Here is a 16,619-nt window from a genome sequence, read left to right on the forward strand (position 1 = left end):
TGGTAGAAGGTCTCCTGCTTGAGCAGGGGGTTAGACTAGCAGACCTCCAAGGTCCCTTCCAACTCTTTCATTCTGTTATGCTGTTTTCCTTCTTTTCTTCCTTCCTTCTTTCCTTCCTTCTCCATCACTGGAGGTTCTTAAAAAGAGACTGGACAACCATTTGTCTGAAATGGTAGAAGGTCTCCTGCTTGAGCAAGGGGTTAGACTTGCAGACCTCCAAGGTCCCTTCCAACTCAGTTATTCTGTCATTCTGTTATGTTGTTATCCTTCTTTCCTTCCTTCCTTCCTTCTTTCCTTCCCTCCCTCCCTCCTTTCCTCCTTTCCTTCCTTCCTTCCATGGTGGCACAGTGGTTAGGATGCAGCATTGCAGGCTAACTCTGCCCACCGTCAGGAGTTTGAGCCTGAAAGGCTCAAGGTTGACTTGAGCATATTAAATATTTACTTTGCTTATCAAGTTTTTCTGATGTTATACTGAATAAAAACAATTCAGGTTTGAAATCTACCTGTTTTCCTGTCATCTTTTCTAGCCACTTATGTATTTTTGCCCTTTTTTGTTTTTTGCTTTAAGACAAGTCCACCACATATGACAATATGTGCCCGTTTTTGGTTACATTTCCAACCTTTGCTAGACAATAGATCAAAAAGAATAGGAAGGCAGTTGTAAGTCAAGGACTTCCTATAACCTTTTGATCTATTGCTAACTTACTACATGGTATCCTAAAAACAGGGTAATTTTTAACTTCTCTTTTTCTTCTGACAGTTCCAAGTGAAAAGGTGGGGAAAACTACATGAGGATTTCCAGACAGAAAATCGTGTTTTATTACAAAGCTGATGTAGATGAACCTTCTCTGCTGCCTTGTTTCGTATCTGGTTTTGTCAAGAGATGCATCTCCAGAAATATCATCATTTTAAACTAATTTGATCTTGGCTCTTTGAAACATTCCCATGAAATCCCCCTAGATTTTTCTCGAGTTGGAAAAGAAATAAGAGAGAGAAGAGGTTGCAAAGTTTCCTGATGAAAATAATTTTATCCATACAAATTCAAGGTGTCTTCCCCGCCCCCCTCTCTAGCAAAGAGCTTCAAAGTTTTCAAAGTAGAAATGGATGGCAAATTAAAATTTTAATTGTTCTCTCTACTTCTCCACCAAGGAAGAACCTATTTCAATAACAGTAATGAGGAATTGCAAGATTGGCTCGCCCCATCAGAAGTAAATGGATAGCATATTTTTAAATGGTTATAGGAACTCATATATTACATCAGTTGGATATTTTTCATAATCTATTAACATGACTGTGTGTACACATCATCCAGCTTTACCGTCATGGTTTCCTTTAAAGAATTATGGAATGTATGGTTAGATACAGAATAACAGAGGTGGAAGGGACCTTGGAGGTCTTCTAGTCCATCCCCCTGCTCAAGCAAGAAACCCTGTACCATTTCAGACAAATAGCTGTCCAATCTCTTCTTAAAAACCTCCAGTGTTGGGGTACCTACAATGTCTAAAGTCAAACAGTTCCACTAATGAACTGTTCTAACCATAACAGAATAACAGAGTTGGAAGGGACCTTGGAGGTCTTCTAGTCCAACTCCTTGCTCAAGCAGGAAACCCTACACCACTTCAGGCAAATGGATATCCAACATCATCTTAAAAACTTCCAGTGTTGGATCATTCACAACTTCTGGAGGCACCTCGTTCCATTGATCAATTGTTCTAACTGTCAGGAAGTTTCTCCTTAGTTCTAGTTTGCTTCTCTCCTTCCTTGGTTTCCATCCATTGCTTCTTGTTCTGCCCTCAGGTGCTTTGGAAACTAGCTTGATCCCTTCCTCTTTGGAGTAGCTCTAGCATTAAGAATTTCTTCCTGGCTCACTTTTGCAGAATTACATTTTCTAGAACTCTCTAGAGAGGTACACCCTCTTCAAAAATCCATTTCTAAGTCCATCGTGCGTCCACAATTTTGACTATATTGAAGAGTTTAGAAAGTTTAGTTCAGAGACAGTTTAAAGCCCGAGTTGGAAATTGTGACACTTCAGATGGTGACACTGTTGTTGCTATGCTGTAATCTTGGCCACTGTGATGTCATAAGTGCATAGCCTCATCTTTTGTATACGCAACATTCCTCAGGAGAAAATGGAGAATTTTTGTCTCTGTTTAAAGCACCTCTTCCAGTAGTGAGATCCAGAACCAAGGAGAGAACTGAGCCAGCAGAATGGAGTTTCTTCAGTCTGTAAGTGTGGTTGTGTGTTTGTTTACAACGAGGTTGAGTTTCTAAGCCTACACCAAGTTGCAGAAGGGGCTTGCTTGCTTTTCTAGAAAAATCTATTCATGTGTCAGCTACGTGTGTAAGATTGGGACTCACACCACATCATGATTCAAGGTTGAAAAGGCCTTGGCTTAGATAGATTCAAATGTTGCAGAATGTATTTATTGTTTTTTTGGGGGGGGGGAGTCAGAAAGAATTGCAATTGCTAAAAATGAAAACGAATTGCTTTGAAACATGGTCAACCAGCAAAAATTGTCTGCGGTAGGAAAGAAAGAAAAACAGAATAAGGGTAGTATTTCTGTTTGAGTTAAAGTTTGTGTCCTACTAAGATTTTGGATATTCAGAGTCTGCATGCTTTGAAAATGGGTTGGGGCAAGTCCTTGACTCTTCAAAGTATTAAATAAAAGTATTTATTTCTCCCTTGCCTAATTTTCTGAAGTTTCCAACAAAGCAAGCTACAAAATAATATTCCAAAGCACCTGAAGGCAGAACCAATATCTCAGGGGCTGCTCCAAAGAAGAGGGAGGTCAACTGATTCTCCAAAGCACCAGAAGACAAGATAAGAAGCAACGGATGGAAACTAATCAAGGAGAGAAGCAACCTAGAACTAAGGAGAGATTTCCTGACAATTAAAACAATTAATCAGTTTAATGGCTTGCCTTCAGACATTGTGGGTTCTTAAGTCAGTGGAGGTTTTAAAGAAGAGACTGGACAATCACTTGCCTAGGATGATAGAGGATCTACTGCTTGAGCAGGGGGTTGGACTAGAAGACCTCCAAGGTCCCTTCCAGCTCAGTTATTCTGTCATTCTGTTATGCTGTTATCCTTCCTTCCTTCCTTCCTTCCTTCCTTCCTTCCTTCCTTCCTTCCTTCCTTCCTTCCTTCCTTCCTTCCTTCCTTCCTTCCTTCCTTCTCCATCACTAGAGGTTCTTAAGAAGAGATTGGATAGTCATTTGTCTGAAATGGTGTAGGATCTCCTGCTTGAGCAGAGGGTTGGACTAACAGACCTCCAAGGTCCCTTCCAACTCTGTTATTCTGTCATTCTGTCATGTTGTTATCCTTCTTATCTTCCTTCCTTCTTTCCTTCCTTCCTTCTTTCTTTTTTTCTTTCCTTCCTTCTTTCTTTCCTCCCTCCCGCTCTCCGTTCCTTCTTCATCACTTGAGGCTTTTAAAAAGAGACTGGTCAACCACATGTCTGAATTGGTAGAGGGTCTCCTGCTTGAGCAGTGGTTTAGTCTAGAAGACCTCCAAGGTCCCTTCCAGCTCTTCTGTTATTCTGTTAATACCTCTATGCTTTGTTTGAAGACAATGTGGATTTTGTACTGCTTAGCCCCAAGTTGTACTGAAATGAAGATATTTATGTAAAGAAAATAGGATGACATTTTGAAGAAATAACAAGACACCGATTTTATTTCTGATTTATTTCTTTTTAATGCTAGAGTAATTTTGGCTTCTCGCTCAGCAGGATGCCCTGCTGGTGATGTATTCAATGAAACGGCATGTCCTGCTAGGCAGGAGAAGGATACCGTGAGCTGAATTGTGATAAATAGGGACTGTGGCTTTGTCTGTTCTGGTTGACGAGCCAGAAAAGGGTGCTCGGATGCTCCTGATGTGGCTGTTGAAGTAGCTGCAATCATGCAATGAAGCCCTTGGGAAATGTTCAGTCAGAATAGAGCTGGAAGGGACCTTGGAGGTCTTCTAGTCCAGCCCCCTGCTCAAGCAGGAGATCCTATACCAACAAATGACTGTCCAATATCTTCTTGAAAGCCTCCAGTGATAGAATATTCACAACTTCTGAAGGCAACTTCTGTTCCACTGGTTAATTGTCCTCACTGTCAGGAAGTTTCTCCCCAGTTCTAAGTTGCTTCTCTCCTTGATTAGTTTCCACCCATTGCTTCTTGTCCTGCCTTCAGGTGCCTTGGAGAATAGTTTGACTCCCTCTTCTTTGTGGCAACCCCTGAGATATTGGAACACTGCTATCATGTTACACCTAGTCCTTCTTTTCACTAGACTAGCCATGCCGAGTTTCTAATGAGACTGGATATTGTGTATTATAGGGGTGTGATGCATAAATGCATGGTTGACACAATATATGTAACTAGATGGGCCGATGATGATGATGATGATGATATCCATTCAGTTGTGTCCAACTCTTAGTGCTTCTACGGGCCAGGCCTCTCCACACCTTCTGATCTTATACTGCTTCTTTGAGTTGTTCTAGGAGGAGGAAGAGGAGGAGGTTGTTTTCCATTCAGCTGTGTCCGACACCTAGTGATTCTATAGTTGTTCTTTGTTTGGGGGGGGGAGGAGGAGGAGGAGGAGGAAGAGGAGGAGGAGGAGGAGGAGGAGGAGGAGGAGGAGGAGGAGGAGGAGGAGGAGGAGGAGGAGGAGGAGGAGGAGGAGGAAGAAGAAAACAAGTTCTGTTTTCGCTGCCACAGACAATTCAGGCTGTCCCTTCTCTGTTGCGGTCCCCACAGGCCAGATCTGAGCAACCTGGCAGGCTGGATCCAACCCCCGGGGCCTTGAGTTTGACACCTCTGATTTAAAGCCAAACCCCACAGAATATGCAACAGGACATGAAACAGAGACTAAGTGTCAGGTCGCAAGGATCTCTTTATTTCAGGACAACTTTCCTTCTCTGCCTCTCCATCAACCGGCATCATAAATATGTAAAATGCCTTTAAAAAGCCCACAGCAGCTGTGTGTATTGTTGATGAGGGGATCAAATGTTTGGCTTGAAAAAAGAACTTGATTAAAAAAAACAATCGTCACATTTAAAATCAAAACCATTCAGGAGCAGCCCACATTATTTCCGCCGATCCAAAGCTGTCGCTTGTAGCACATACAAAACATAATAATAATAAAAATTGGGCCACCGGGTTCAAGCATAAGAAACAAGCCTATTATAGCAACCGGGAAGGAGAGAGGACATTAATTCATGCTGTAATAAAAGCAGTAACAGGGCGGGGATATATTTAGCGTCGACATATAGTGCTTTCATCTGCTTCACAAAAGCTTCGATTTTAATCTGTCGAGTGCAGAAGCATTGAACAGTGGAGAAGGTTCAAACAATGTCAAGATGGCGGCCAACCATCCATGTGTAAAAAGCGGTGGCCCGCCATCTTGAATAGCAGAATAATGGAGTTGGGAGGGACCTTGGAAGTCTTCTGCCTCCAAGGGAGAATGGGGTCTTCTACCTCCCAGATAGAAGGAGGTCTTCTACCTCCAAGGTAGGCCTTTTACCTCCCAGGAAGGTCTTCTACCTCCCAGATAGAAGGAGGTCTTCTACCTCCGAGAAGGAGGCTTTCCACCTCCAAGGTGAAAGGAGGTCTTCTACCTCCCAGATAGAAGGAGGTCTTCTACCTCCAAGGTAGGCCTTTTACCTCCCAGGTAGAAGGAGGTCTTCTACCTCCGAGAAGGAGGCCTTCCACCTCCAAGATGGAAGGAGGTCTTCTACCTCCAATGATTTCTTCAAGAAGTATCTTCCTCAACCTTCTTCTCAGAATATCAAAAAAAGATTCATAAACACTGACCTCTGTTTTAGGATATGGATCTTAAGTCACCAACCTCTTGATTTTAAACATATAACATACCAGAGATAGTTGCCCTGGGCATTTAACTGCCATCAGATTCCTTCCTTCCTTATAAAATGTCTCCAGATTTTGTCCGGCTCTCCTGTCCAGCTCTCCGGGAAATAAGTGGATTTTATTTTGTGTATTTTTGGAGGGAAAGCTTCTAAGAGCAATGCTCCCCTTTTGACTTTTTCTAAATGTCAGTTGAGCAATGAGATCATTGTTAATGCTGAATTAGTCAGGGCTTGACCCATGAAATAAATAGTCCTGTTCTCCAGAAAATCTGAACATCTTAATGGATTCCATGACTTCAAATAATCCAAGCGGAATTGCAAAACAAGGCAAGACTTGACTGAACTAAAAAGAATTTACAAGACAGGTAGCCCTCGACTTACAACAGTTCATTTAGTGACCGTTCAAAGTTACAACGGCACTGAAAAAAGCGACTTATGGTTACTTCTCGCACTTACAAACATGGTAGCATCCCACTTGGTCACATGATCAAAATTCAGACACTTGGCAACTGACTCATACTTATGACGGTCGCAGTGTCCCGGGGGTCACGTGATCCCCTTTTGCGACCTTCTGACAAGCAAAGTCAACGGGGAAGCCCGATTCACTTAACAACCTTCTTGCTAACTTAACAATGGCAGTGATTCACTTAACAACTGTGGCAAGAAAGGTCGTAAAACGGGGCACACTTAACTAACGTTTCACTTGGCCACAGAACTTTTGCGCTCAATTGTGGCTGTAAGTCGAGGACTTCCTGTATATCACTCAGAACATCTTTGGGGATTTTATTATAAACTGTGATGGAAATGCAGCTCAAAAATTGAACAGATGAAAGACTGCACGATAAAATAGATCCAGACTCCAAAGAGGATCATTGATGGGGGAAAATGGAAATATCAATGGAAGATAAATGTTAAATGCCCTGTAAATATCACACTTGGACAATTATTATTATTATTGTTGTTGTTGTTGTTGTTATTGTTATTATTTAATTCATTAAACATGAAACTCAGTATTTAAAGATATGTTGCAAATACCATTGACTGGTGCTAATGGTTCTTGTTGTTGTTGTTGTTGTTGTTGTTGTTGTTGTTGTTGTTATTATTATTATTATTATTATTATTATTATTATTATTATTATTATTATTATTATTAACATCATCATCTCTTTTATTCATTAAACATGAAACTCAGCCAACTGAACATTTAAAAATGCATCACAAATACCAGTGACTGGTGCTAATGGTTGATACGGTTTGCTGCCAGCGTCCTAGGGATCAACCAAGGACCTTCTTAAAATATAAGATGTTCCAAGTAGCGCAGTTTTTTGCAGTTCCGCTGGTGTTATTGCAGGAAGCTGCAATTTGTTGATGTATCTTGTAAAATTCTTGGACATGGTGCCAAGTGCCCCGATGACAATGGGTATCACTGCTACATGCTTCATCCATAGCCATGTAGTTTCGATGGCCAGGTCGCGATATTTCATGATTTTTTCTAGTTCTTTTTCTTCGACTCTGGCATCTCCAGGAACAGCGATATCAATAAACTGTACACTTCGGCCCTCTACAACCGTGATATCTGGTGTGTTGTGTTCCAAATGACGATCCGTTTATATTTGAAAGTCCCACAAGATCTTCACCTTCTCAGTTTCGATAACTTTTTCCACTTTATTTTCCCATGAGCTTCTGGATACAGGTAAATCATACTTTTTTACATAATGACCAGTGGATTAATTTAGCAACTCGGTCATATCTAGCTTTGTAATCAGTTTGTGTGATTTTGCTGCATTCACATATTAAATGTGAAACAGTTTCGCCTTTGTTGTTGCAAAGTCGGCAGTTTGGGTTGTCAGTGGATTTTTGTATCTTCGCTTTCATGGCATTAGTTTGTAGTGCTTCTTCTTGAGCAGCCAGTATTAAACCTTCCGTTTCTTTCTTGATGGTTCCCATCTTAAGCCCTGTCCATGTCAAGTTGTCATCACATTTCCCTTCAATGTTTTTCAAATGCTGTCTATGCAAAGCTTTGGTTTTCCATCTATTTAATCTGTCATCCAGCTGTTTTTCCTTATATTCTGTCTTTGTTTCTGTTGCTTTTTATGCTGTTCTCCGTTTTCACAGCCTGCAGCAATTTTTCTGTACTTTGGTTCACAGAATCATTCAAACTTCATTTTTCTTCTTCTACAGTTTGATGGATTTGCATTAGCCCCCTGCCCTTATTTTTCTTGGCAGGTACAACATGTCGATGTCACTTTGTAGATGCAAAGCGTGGTACATATTCAAAAGTTTGCGCATTTTCCAGTCCAAGTTTTCCAGTTCAGCCAGAGTCCAGGTGATGATTCCAGCTGAGTAGCGTATCACTGGAACTGCCCATGTATTAATGGCTTTAATTATGTTTCCAGCATTCAGCTTTGATTTTAATATTTTACGGACCCTCCTGATGTATTCCTTTTGCGTTGACTCTTTGACTTTTCCATTCACAATGTTATCTGCTTCCACTATGCCTAGATACTTGTAACCATCATCCTTTGCTAATACTTTCCCTATATTTCCATTTCCCAGTTCTATTCCTTCTGTTTTTTTTCTATTTTTCCTCACTGCATGGATAATATAGCACATTTTTCAAGTCCAAAGTTCATTTTGATGTCACTGTTGAACAGTTGAACTGTGTTGAGTATTGATTTAAGTTCAGTGGGGTTTTTCGCATACATTTTTAAGTCATCCATGTATAGTAGATGGTTTATCTTGCCATGTTGGCTTGAGATTTGGTATCCCAGTTTTGTGTTTCGTAGTATGATGATGATGATGCAATTAGCATGTTGCTTCGGTGTTGATGATCCATGGGCGAGAATTTATTTTCTAAAAATGATTGCAGAAGTAATAATACAGATGGACCATTCTTGTGTATGATGGTGAGAATGTAATAAAACTCAACCATTCTGGAAGTTGATGTATTATAGAATGAAATAATCTTAGAGAAAGTTTACAGAGTTGGCTTTGTGTGTGATAGCAGCTGCCAGGATTCCTTGTTCTTACTGGAAATCGCAGCAGTAGATCACTATTAAAAAAAATAGCTTGGTATTTGAAAATAACCATTATATAGAATTTTACATTCTATTCTATTCCGCTCCTTCCGACAGAAACTTAAGACCCACCTGTTCCAATTAGCTGGCCTGGCTGATTTATAGTCCCACCTTCAACCTCCTGGCAAACACCTTATTTTGGGGTAATTTTTAAGGGTAATTTTAATTTATATTTGAATTTTAATCTATTGTACAGTGTATAACCTACCTCCTCTGTCTATTTATGTATATCTACCTATATTTTTGTATTTACATTGTTTTAATATGTCTGTACACCGCCCCGAGTCCTGTTTAGGAAAGGGTGCGGTCTATAAATTAAAGTTTATTATTTATTATTATTATTATACCACTGATAACTTATAATTCTATACGTGGATTCATGCGGCATACAAACTTTGGATTAACATGAAAGCTTTAATATATTAATTCATACCTAGTGTTTTATATGCCATTGGATATAAATCAATATATTAAAGCTTTCATGTTAACCCAAACATTGTATGCGGAGTAGAACAGCTGCAAAGCTCTTGCTAATTGTTTACTTTGTTTTATAATTCTTATAATCCTAGGTATTTTTTTAATGCTTTACTAGTGACTTCATTTTACTAAAAGTTTTGATTCCTTTCCTAGGTAGGGTTAAGTCTAATGTGACTCAGAAAGTTTTGTGCATTTTTAAAAACATTTTGTTTAATATCTTCTGATATCTTTCTCCTCTCTTTTTGTTTTTCTTATCTTTTTTTGCTGTCTGATTTGCTTTTCTGCTTGCGCTTTTAAATAGCTCTTAAATAAATTACAGAGATATGGGCCTAAAGTCATTAATGATGATTTAAAAACCCACATTTGATTCTAGAGCATGTGCTCAAAAGATGATTAAGTTTGGTTCACACCCATATTACAGTGTTTCTCTGAAAATAAGACAGGGTCTTATTTTCTGTTGACCCCCAAAATAAGCACTTGGCCTTATTTTTGGGGAGGTCTTATTATTTTTGAGGTGCAGAAGGTGGAGAGAGTGGCCACCTCATGGCTGCTGCTGTGTTGCAATATTTTCGGGGAGGGCTTATTTCAGCGCATGCGCTCAAAAGTCCAATTGGGCTTATTATGTGGTCTTATTTTGGGGGAAACTGTATTAGCACAGTGACTTTGGAACTGCCCACAGTTTGATGATAATAGCAATTTGTTTGATGTGGTCCATTAATCTTAGCAACCTAAGTGGGAAGCCATGCGTTGGAGTTCATCCCAAAGGATGCTTACTCCAAATCTTATAAGAAGCCAAGTGTTTTTCATCTAAAGTTCTTGGAACAGAATTACAGACAAATCTATCTTTGGCCATTTGGTTGAGGATTTTAGGAGTGGCAGTCTTAAAATATGTAGAAGATCTGTTGGGAAATGGCCTCCTTGATCAAATTGTTTCATAGCAGCTGTCAGAAGTCTGTTTGGTGACATTCACCAACTCTCTTTAAAATGTGGCTTACCATTTTGACAACTGGATTGTATATTGGTAAGGCCTAATAAGTCACACAACTGGAGCCTCTAAGCTTTTTTTTCCAAGATTTGAAGCTGGGTGAGAAAAATTGAAAGACTTGTTGCATGTAGAAATGGTCTCCATTGGTATCTTTTTGGACATTTTTAGAAAACTATGCATGCATGTTGGTGGAGCATAATGTGGCTTTATGCTGGGTTGTGCCCTTTTGTGCTGCAGAATTTATTTCATTGGCTTTAGGTTTGGATGTGTATGAATGCAGGAGTAAGACTGTGTGAATAGCCCTTCCTTCTTTAGCTTAGAGTATGGTTAATTTTTATATTTTTCCATATTCCCGTATTTTTCAGAGTATAAGACACTCCGAAGTATAAGATGCACCTAGCTTTTGGAGAGGAAAACAAGACAAAAAAATCTACCTCTGCCTCCCAGCAATTTGCCTCCTTGCAGCAAATAGCAATCAGCCTGTTTAAGTTTCAGTTTCACCTGATGAGCACAAGGGGGGGAAAATCTGCCTCTGCCTCCCAGTATTTTGTCTCCTTGCAGCAAACAACGTGTTTCAGTTTCAATTTCAGCACAGCCTGATTAGCACAAACAGCTGATTGTCAGTTGGATCAGCCTCCTGACAATCAGCTGTTTCACGCTGCAGGGATTGCCATAGTCTATTGCCACCTCCATGCGTCCCATTTTCAGCCTCGGCATGCCCCATTTTCAGCCTCTGTGTGCCCCATTTTCCACCCGTTCCGGGCAGTGGGGATCAGAATGGGTGGAAAATGCAGGGTGGCAATAGGCAATGGCAATCACTGCAGCCGGAAACAGTTGACAGTCAGGAGGCTGATCCAATCAACAATCAGCTGCTTGTGCTAATCAGAACTGAACCAGATGGGTATTTCTTCCAACAGCCCAATTAACCCCAAAAAGTCAGATTTAGAAATTCAGAGAGAACCTCTATTCCACCATTTTTGACCAGTAGGATGGAGAACTTTGTCATCAGCAAAATATGAACTCCAATCATATTCCTTCCCTCTAATTTCATCACTGCAAATACCAGTGCATCTTTTTTTAAAAAAAAAAAAGTTTTTGTTTTAATTTTTTGTTCTCTATATACAATTATAGGCATACGTTCACATATTGATTATTCTTTTTTACATTCGTTGTCCTTATATATTTGTCATTCCATTTACAGGGTTATAACATACCTTTTGGGTTGTTTTATTCATCATCTCGCACCTGTTTTGACACCACCTTCTTTCCTCTTCCTTTTCTCCATCCCTCCCTTCTCTACTTTCTTCCTTCTTTTCTCCTTTTCTTTCTTTCTTTCTTCCCTTCCCTCTCCCCTACTCCTCTCTTCCTCTTCCCCTTCCTACCCTCTCCCCTTCTCCCTTCCATCTTCCTCTCCTCATCTCTATCTTCCTTCCCTCCTCCTCCTCTCCTCTCCTCTCCTCTCCTCCTCTCTTCCTTTCTTTTTTCTATTATTGGAGATGTCTCTTCCAGCTCTTAATTTTTTATTTTCTTGGGGTGGAAATACCAGAGCATCTTGATTCATCTAAACTCCAAGACACTCATTTTTAATTCATAGGGGAGAATGGGTAGGCGCGGTACATGGGATTAAAATTTAACTCTTGATGGCTCTGTGCCAGCGCATGCATTAAATTTTTTTTTGCTGCAGTTCCTCTTCCAAGATCACACTTGTTAACTAGGGAGAGGCTTGGGAGACAATGACCCTTGTTGTGCATCATATGCCCTTCAATAAGAAAGGCACAGACAGTTGGAATTTTAATCTCTATGTCCACAAATTGGGCAGTCAAATCTCTTTGTAAGCGAAACTGAAAACTGGCATTCCAAAGACTGTGAATTTAGTGGCAGTGGATAACATTTGAGTCATCTTCTTTTAATGACCCCATAATCCCCTTGCGGGGTGGACAATGGGCAACTGATTGGAGCGGAGTGTTTATTAGCTGGATGCCTTTCCTGTCGCCAATGCAGAGTTTTGCTCAGCAGATAAATTCTCATTGTGCCCAGAGAGAGAAATATCTGCCTCTACCTAGGATTGAACTCAGTGTCTTCTGATTGTGAGGTGAGAGTGCCACCTCTAGGCCACCGTGCCACTCGCAGTGGATAACATTTGAGTGAGGGACCCAAAATTCCAATAGCTTAATTAAAACAAAAGCAAACTTTAATCATTGCACATTGACTTTCTAAAATTCATGATGTTTCCAGGGATTTGTTTTTGTTTTTATAAGACATAATACCAACAGTAAAAAAGTAGGTTTGAATGGATGTGTTCTCAGGTGTCCTTAAAAACAAAAAGGTAGGAATGAAAGCCAATTATATCTTTCTGAGCCATTTGATTTCTGTCTTTCTTACTTATCTTCTTGAATGTTCTGATCCAGGTTTCCTTAGAAAGCAAAAAGGAAAGTCTCGGTCTCTGCAAAACCTCTTTTATTTACACGACTGTGAATTCCTTTCGTTCACAGTCAGCAAAGCTTAGGAAACAGTCTTTCAGAGGAATGTTTATCAACACGAACCTTATCTTGTCTGGAGAGCTGCCAGATAACTAGTTTCCAAATGCAGAGCGAGGCAAAACTTGGCACAGAGTCTCTTATAGTCACAAACAGAACTTTCCACTCTTGAAACGACCGAAGGAACGAATTGTTTCCTGCAAAAGCCCCCTCCCCGTTAGCTCCTCTTTTGTTTCCTATGGCAGGGGCCAATCACCTCCAAGGTGTGGCTTTACTCCCAAGCCAACCCTGCTTTCTTAGTTGTTCTTGTCTTCTGGCAGCTCTGCGCATGCGCACACTGGGAAGAGGCTCCAGCTGTTCTTCTGCCTCACTGCTGCCTAGCTTCCTCTCTGCCTCTGACACAGAGCCCTTGTCTGAGCTTTCCTCAACCCCCAGGACTGGCCCATGTTCCTCCCCAACCCTCCTCACTGTCTGATTCTGCTGCCAGCTCTGCTGGCCACTGGCAGGCCACAACACTGAAGGCTGAAGGTTGAACCCAATGAGGAATAAACTTATAGGGGCTTCTTCAACTCTTACAATTGTCCGAGGTTGAACCTCGAATGAAATAAACCATGATCCTGCTTCCTTTAGTGGTTCTAGTGTGTTTGTGTATATATTAAAAACAAAAGTCCGGTAAATATGCATTTATTTATTTATTTATTTATTACTTGAACTTATTAGTCGCCCCCTCTCCCCACAGGGACTCGGGGCGACGTACAAAAGTATTATATAGCGTACAGAGGAGGTAAGAATAAATAAATAAGTTACAATACCTAAAAAAGTTAAAACCCCAGTGAAATTAACCCTTAAAAACTAAAATTACCAATTAAAAATGCCCTGGGCTGGAGAGGTTGTAGTATTATGCCAGGTCAGCTAGTCGAAACAGGTAGGTTTTCAGCTTCATACGGAAGGAGCGAAGGTCGGTTGTTGTCCTGATGTCTGGGGGGAGGTCATTCCAAAGGGTGGGGCCCACTACAGAGAAGGCCCTACTCCTGGGCGCTGCCCTCTGGCACTCTCTGGAGGACGGCACCCGGAGTAGTCCCTCTCTGTGTGAGTGGACGGGTCGCAGGGATGTATGGGGCAGGACGCGATCCCGCAGGTAACTAGGCCCTGTGCCATGGAGCGCTTTGAAGGTGGTAACCAGCACCTTGAAGCGCACCCGGTAGGCCACAGGAAGCCAGTGCAACTCGCGCAGGATAGGTGTTATATGGGAGAACCTCGATCTCCCCATAATTACCCGCGCGGCTGCATTCTGGACCAACTGCAGTCATTTATCTCATTCATTCATTCACTCACCCAATCATTTCATTCATTCATTCATTCAATGTCTGTATAATCAGTATTGTTGATGTTAATCCCACCTGAACCAGAAATATATACATACAAACACATTTACTTGCATTCACATTGTTCCTCTCTTCTTTGCCTACTTTTAAAAAGACGTTAAACAGCATTTCTCCCTTGTTCATTCCATTTCAGCTTGCTCTATTTTCAGTAGGCTTCATTTAACGGTACAAAAAGCGGCGTGTTTCACCACCAAAAGCCCTCTCTGGACCATCCATCCATCCATCTTTTAAAGTCATTTCAGTAAAAATGGCATCAGGACATACAAAATTAATTAAATGAAGGCCTCACCTGCTATTCATCAGCACTGGGACCCATCTATAATGCATGAAATAGACTCAGAAATAAAGAGTACAGAAATGCCCACGGAATTTTGCCAAGGCTTTTTTTTTAAAAAAAAAACACATACACACAATCTTCAAACTAGATTTATAAAAGAAAGCCATTGTGAGCCACCATCAAGTTTAGAAATGAAAGAATCTTGTTCTACTCTCAAATTAATTTAGCTGATCAGGTTTGTGTCTCTTATAAAACTGCACAACACTTGCTAAGGAACAGGTCTTGAACAGGAGAATCCTATGGAAGAGGGGAAAGACAAAACATTAGATAGATAGATAGATAGATAGATAGATAGATAGATAGATAGATAGATAGATAGATAGAAAGAAATAGGTGAAGCAGAGAGATGATAGATATAGAGATAGATAGAAAGAGATAGATGATAGATAGACAGACAGACAGACAGACAGACAGACAGAATGCTAGAGAATTATAGAGATTGATAGGATGGATGGATGGATGGATGGATGGATGGATGGATGGATGGACGGCTAGAGAGAATGATAGAGAGTGATATGGATAGATATGATGGATGGATGGATGGATGGATGGATGGATGGCTAGAGAGAATGATAGAGATTGATAGGATGGATGGATGGGCAGAGAGAGAGAGTGATACAGATAGATATGATGGATAGATGGATGAATGGATGCACGGACATAGAGACACAGACACAGACAGATGAGAGAGAGAGAGAGAGAGAGACATATGATAGATAGGTAGGTAGGTAGGTAGGTAGGTAGGTAGGTAGGTAGGTAGATAGATAGATGATAGATAGATAGATAGATAGATAGATAGATAGATAGATAGATAGATAGATAGATAGATAGATACCAAGAGAGAGGACCCGGATTTAGGAGCTACTCATATATCCATAGAAAGAATGGGCTTTTCATTATGTAGTCGAGGCTACCCTGAGCCCTGGTGGCACAGTGGCCAAAATGTAGTATTGCAGGCTGACTTGGCCCACAGCCTGGAATTCGATCCTGACCAGATCAAAGTTGACTCAGCCTTCCATCCTTCCAAGGTCGGTAAAAGGAGGACCTATATCGTTATGGGCCATATGCAAATAATTGTAAACTGCCAAGACTATGGGGCAGTAGATGAGCCTCAAAGCTGATGCTATGGACCTTCCCTTCTTGCAAAAATCCTTTGCAAAACTCTGTGGGAATTGAAAGATTTGTTTCTTCATAAATATACATACAAATTGGGTAGAAGTTGTAAAAATTCAGCCCAAGCTCCTATTCATTCATTCGGCTTTCCATAATGTGACAGGAAGATTAAGACCTTCTTTTCAATTTGTTGCCAAAGTGTGATATTTATACAGAAGAACAGTCATTAAACTGTCTCAATAAGAGCTTAATGTATTTCTTTGATTAAATCATTTCTCTAAACAAACCTAAAAATATATAAATAAATTAATACCAGCAGCAATGCAAACTGTGTCTATTTTCTCTTCCATTTTACTAAGGGACAATTAATCCACCATGGTTAATATTTCTCCAATGCTTTTAAACTTATTTGATCTGAGTACATTGCTAAATTTATACACGGGTTTTTCATTCTCTTTCATTGTATGAGAATATACATACCATAATATTTTGACAATTCATTCAAAAAGAACTTAAGTCTTTGTGCGTGAACCAAGTAGCTTGAGGGTTAATGGGCATAATTAAAGGTAAAAGTTCCCCTCACACATGTGCTAGTCGTTCCTGACTCTAGGGGGCGGTGCTCATCTTTGTTTCAAAGCCGAAGAGCCAGCGCTGTCCGAAGACGTCTCCGTGGTCATGTGGCTGGCATGACTCAAAGCCAAAGGCGCACAGAAGGCTGTTTCCTTCCCACCAAAGGTGGTCTCTATTTCTCTACTTGCATTTTTCACGTGCTTTCGAACTGCTAGGTTGGCAGAAGCTGGGACAAGTCACGGGAGCTCACTCCATTATGCAACGCTGGGGATTCGAACCGCTGAACTGTCGACCTTTCTGATCGACAAGCTCAGCATCTTAGCCCCTGAGCCACCGCTTCCCTCAATGGG

At 40.7% G+C, this 16,619-nt stretch overlaps 1 protein-coding gene across 1 annotated transcript in view; it reads left to right on the top strand.

Moving 5' to 3' along the window:
• The first annotated feature begins 2,219 nt into the window (after window positions 1-2,219).
• The window catches only part of LMNTD1 (lamin tail domain containing 1), a 71,130-nt gene continuing 56,730 nt past the window's right edge, over window positions 2,220-16,619 (top strand). Inside the window, exon 1 of the mRNA XM_081957563.1 lies at window positions 2,220-2,226. The gene's annotated coding sequence lies outside the window, so the exon portion shown is untranslated. The remainder of the gene's footprint in view (window positions 2,227-16,619) is intronic.

This window comes from Natrix helvetica, assembly GCF_964273705.1.
Source record: "Natrix helvetica genome assembly, chromosome: 6".
NCBI classification, from domain to species: Eukaryota; Metazoa; Chordata; class Lepidosauria; order Squamata; family Natricidae; genus Natrix; species Natrix helvetica.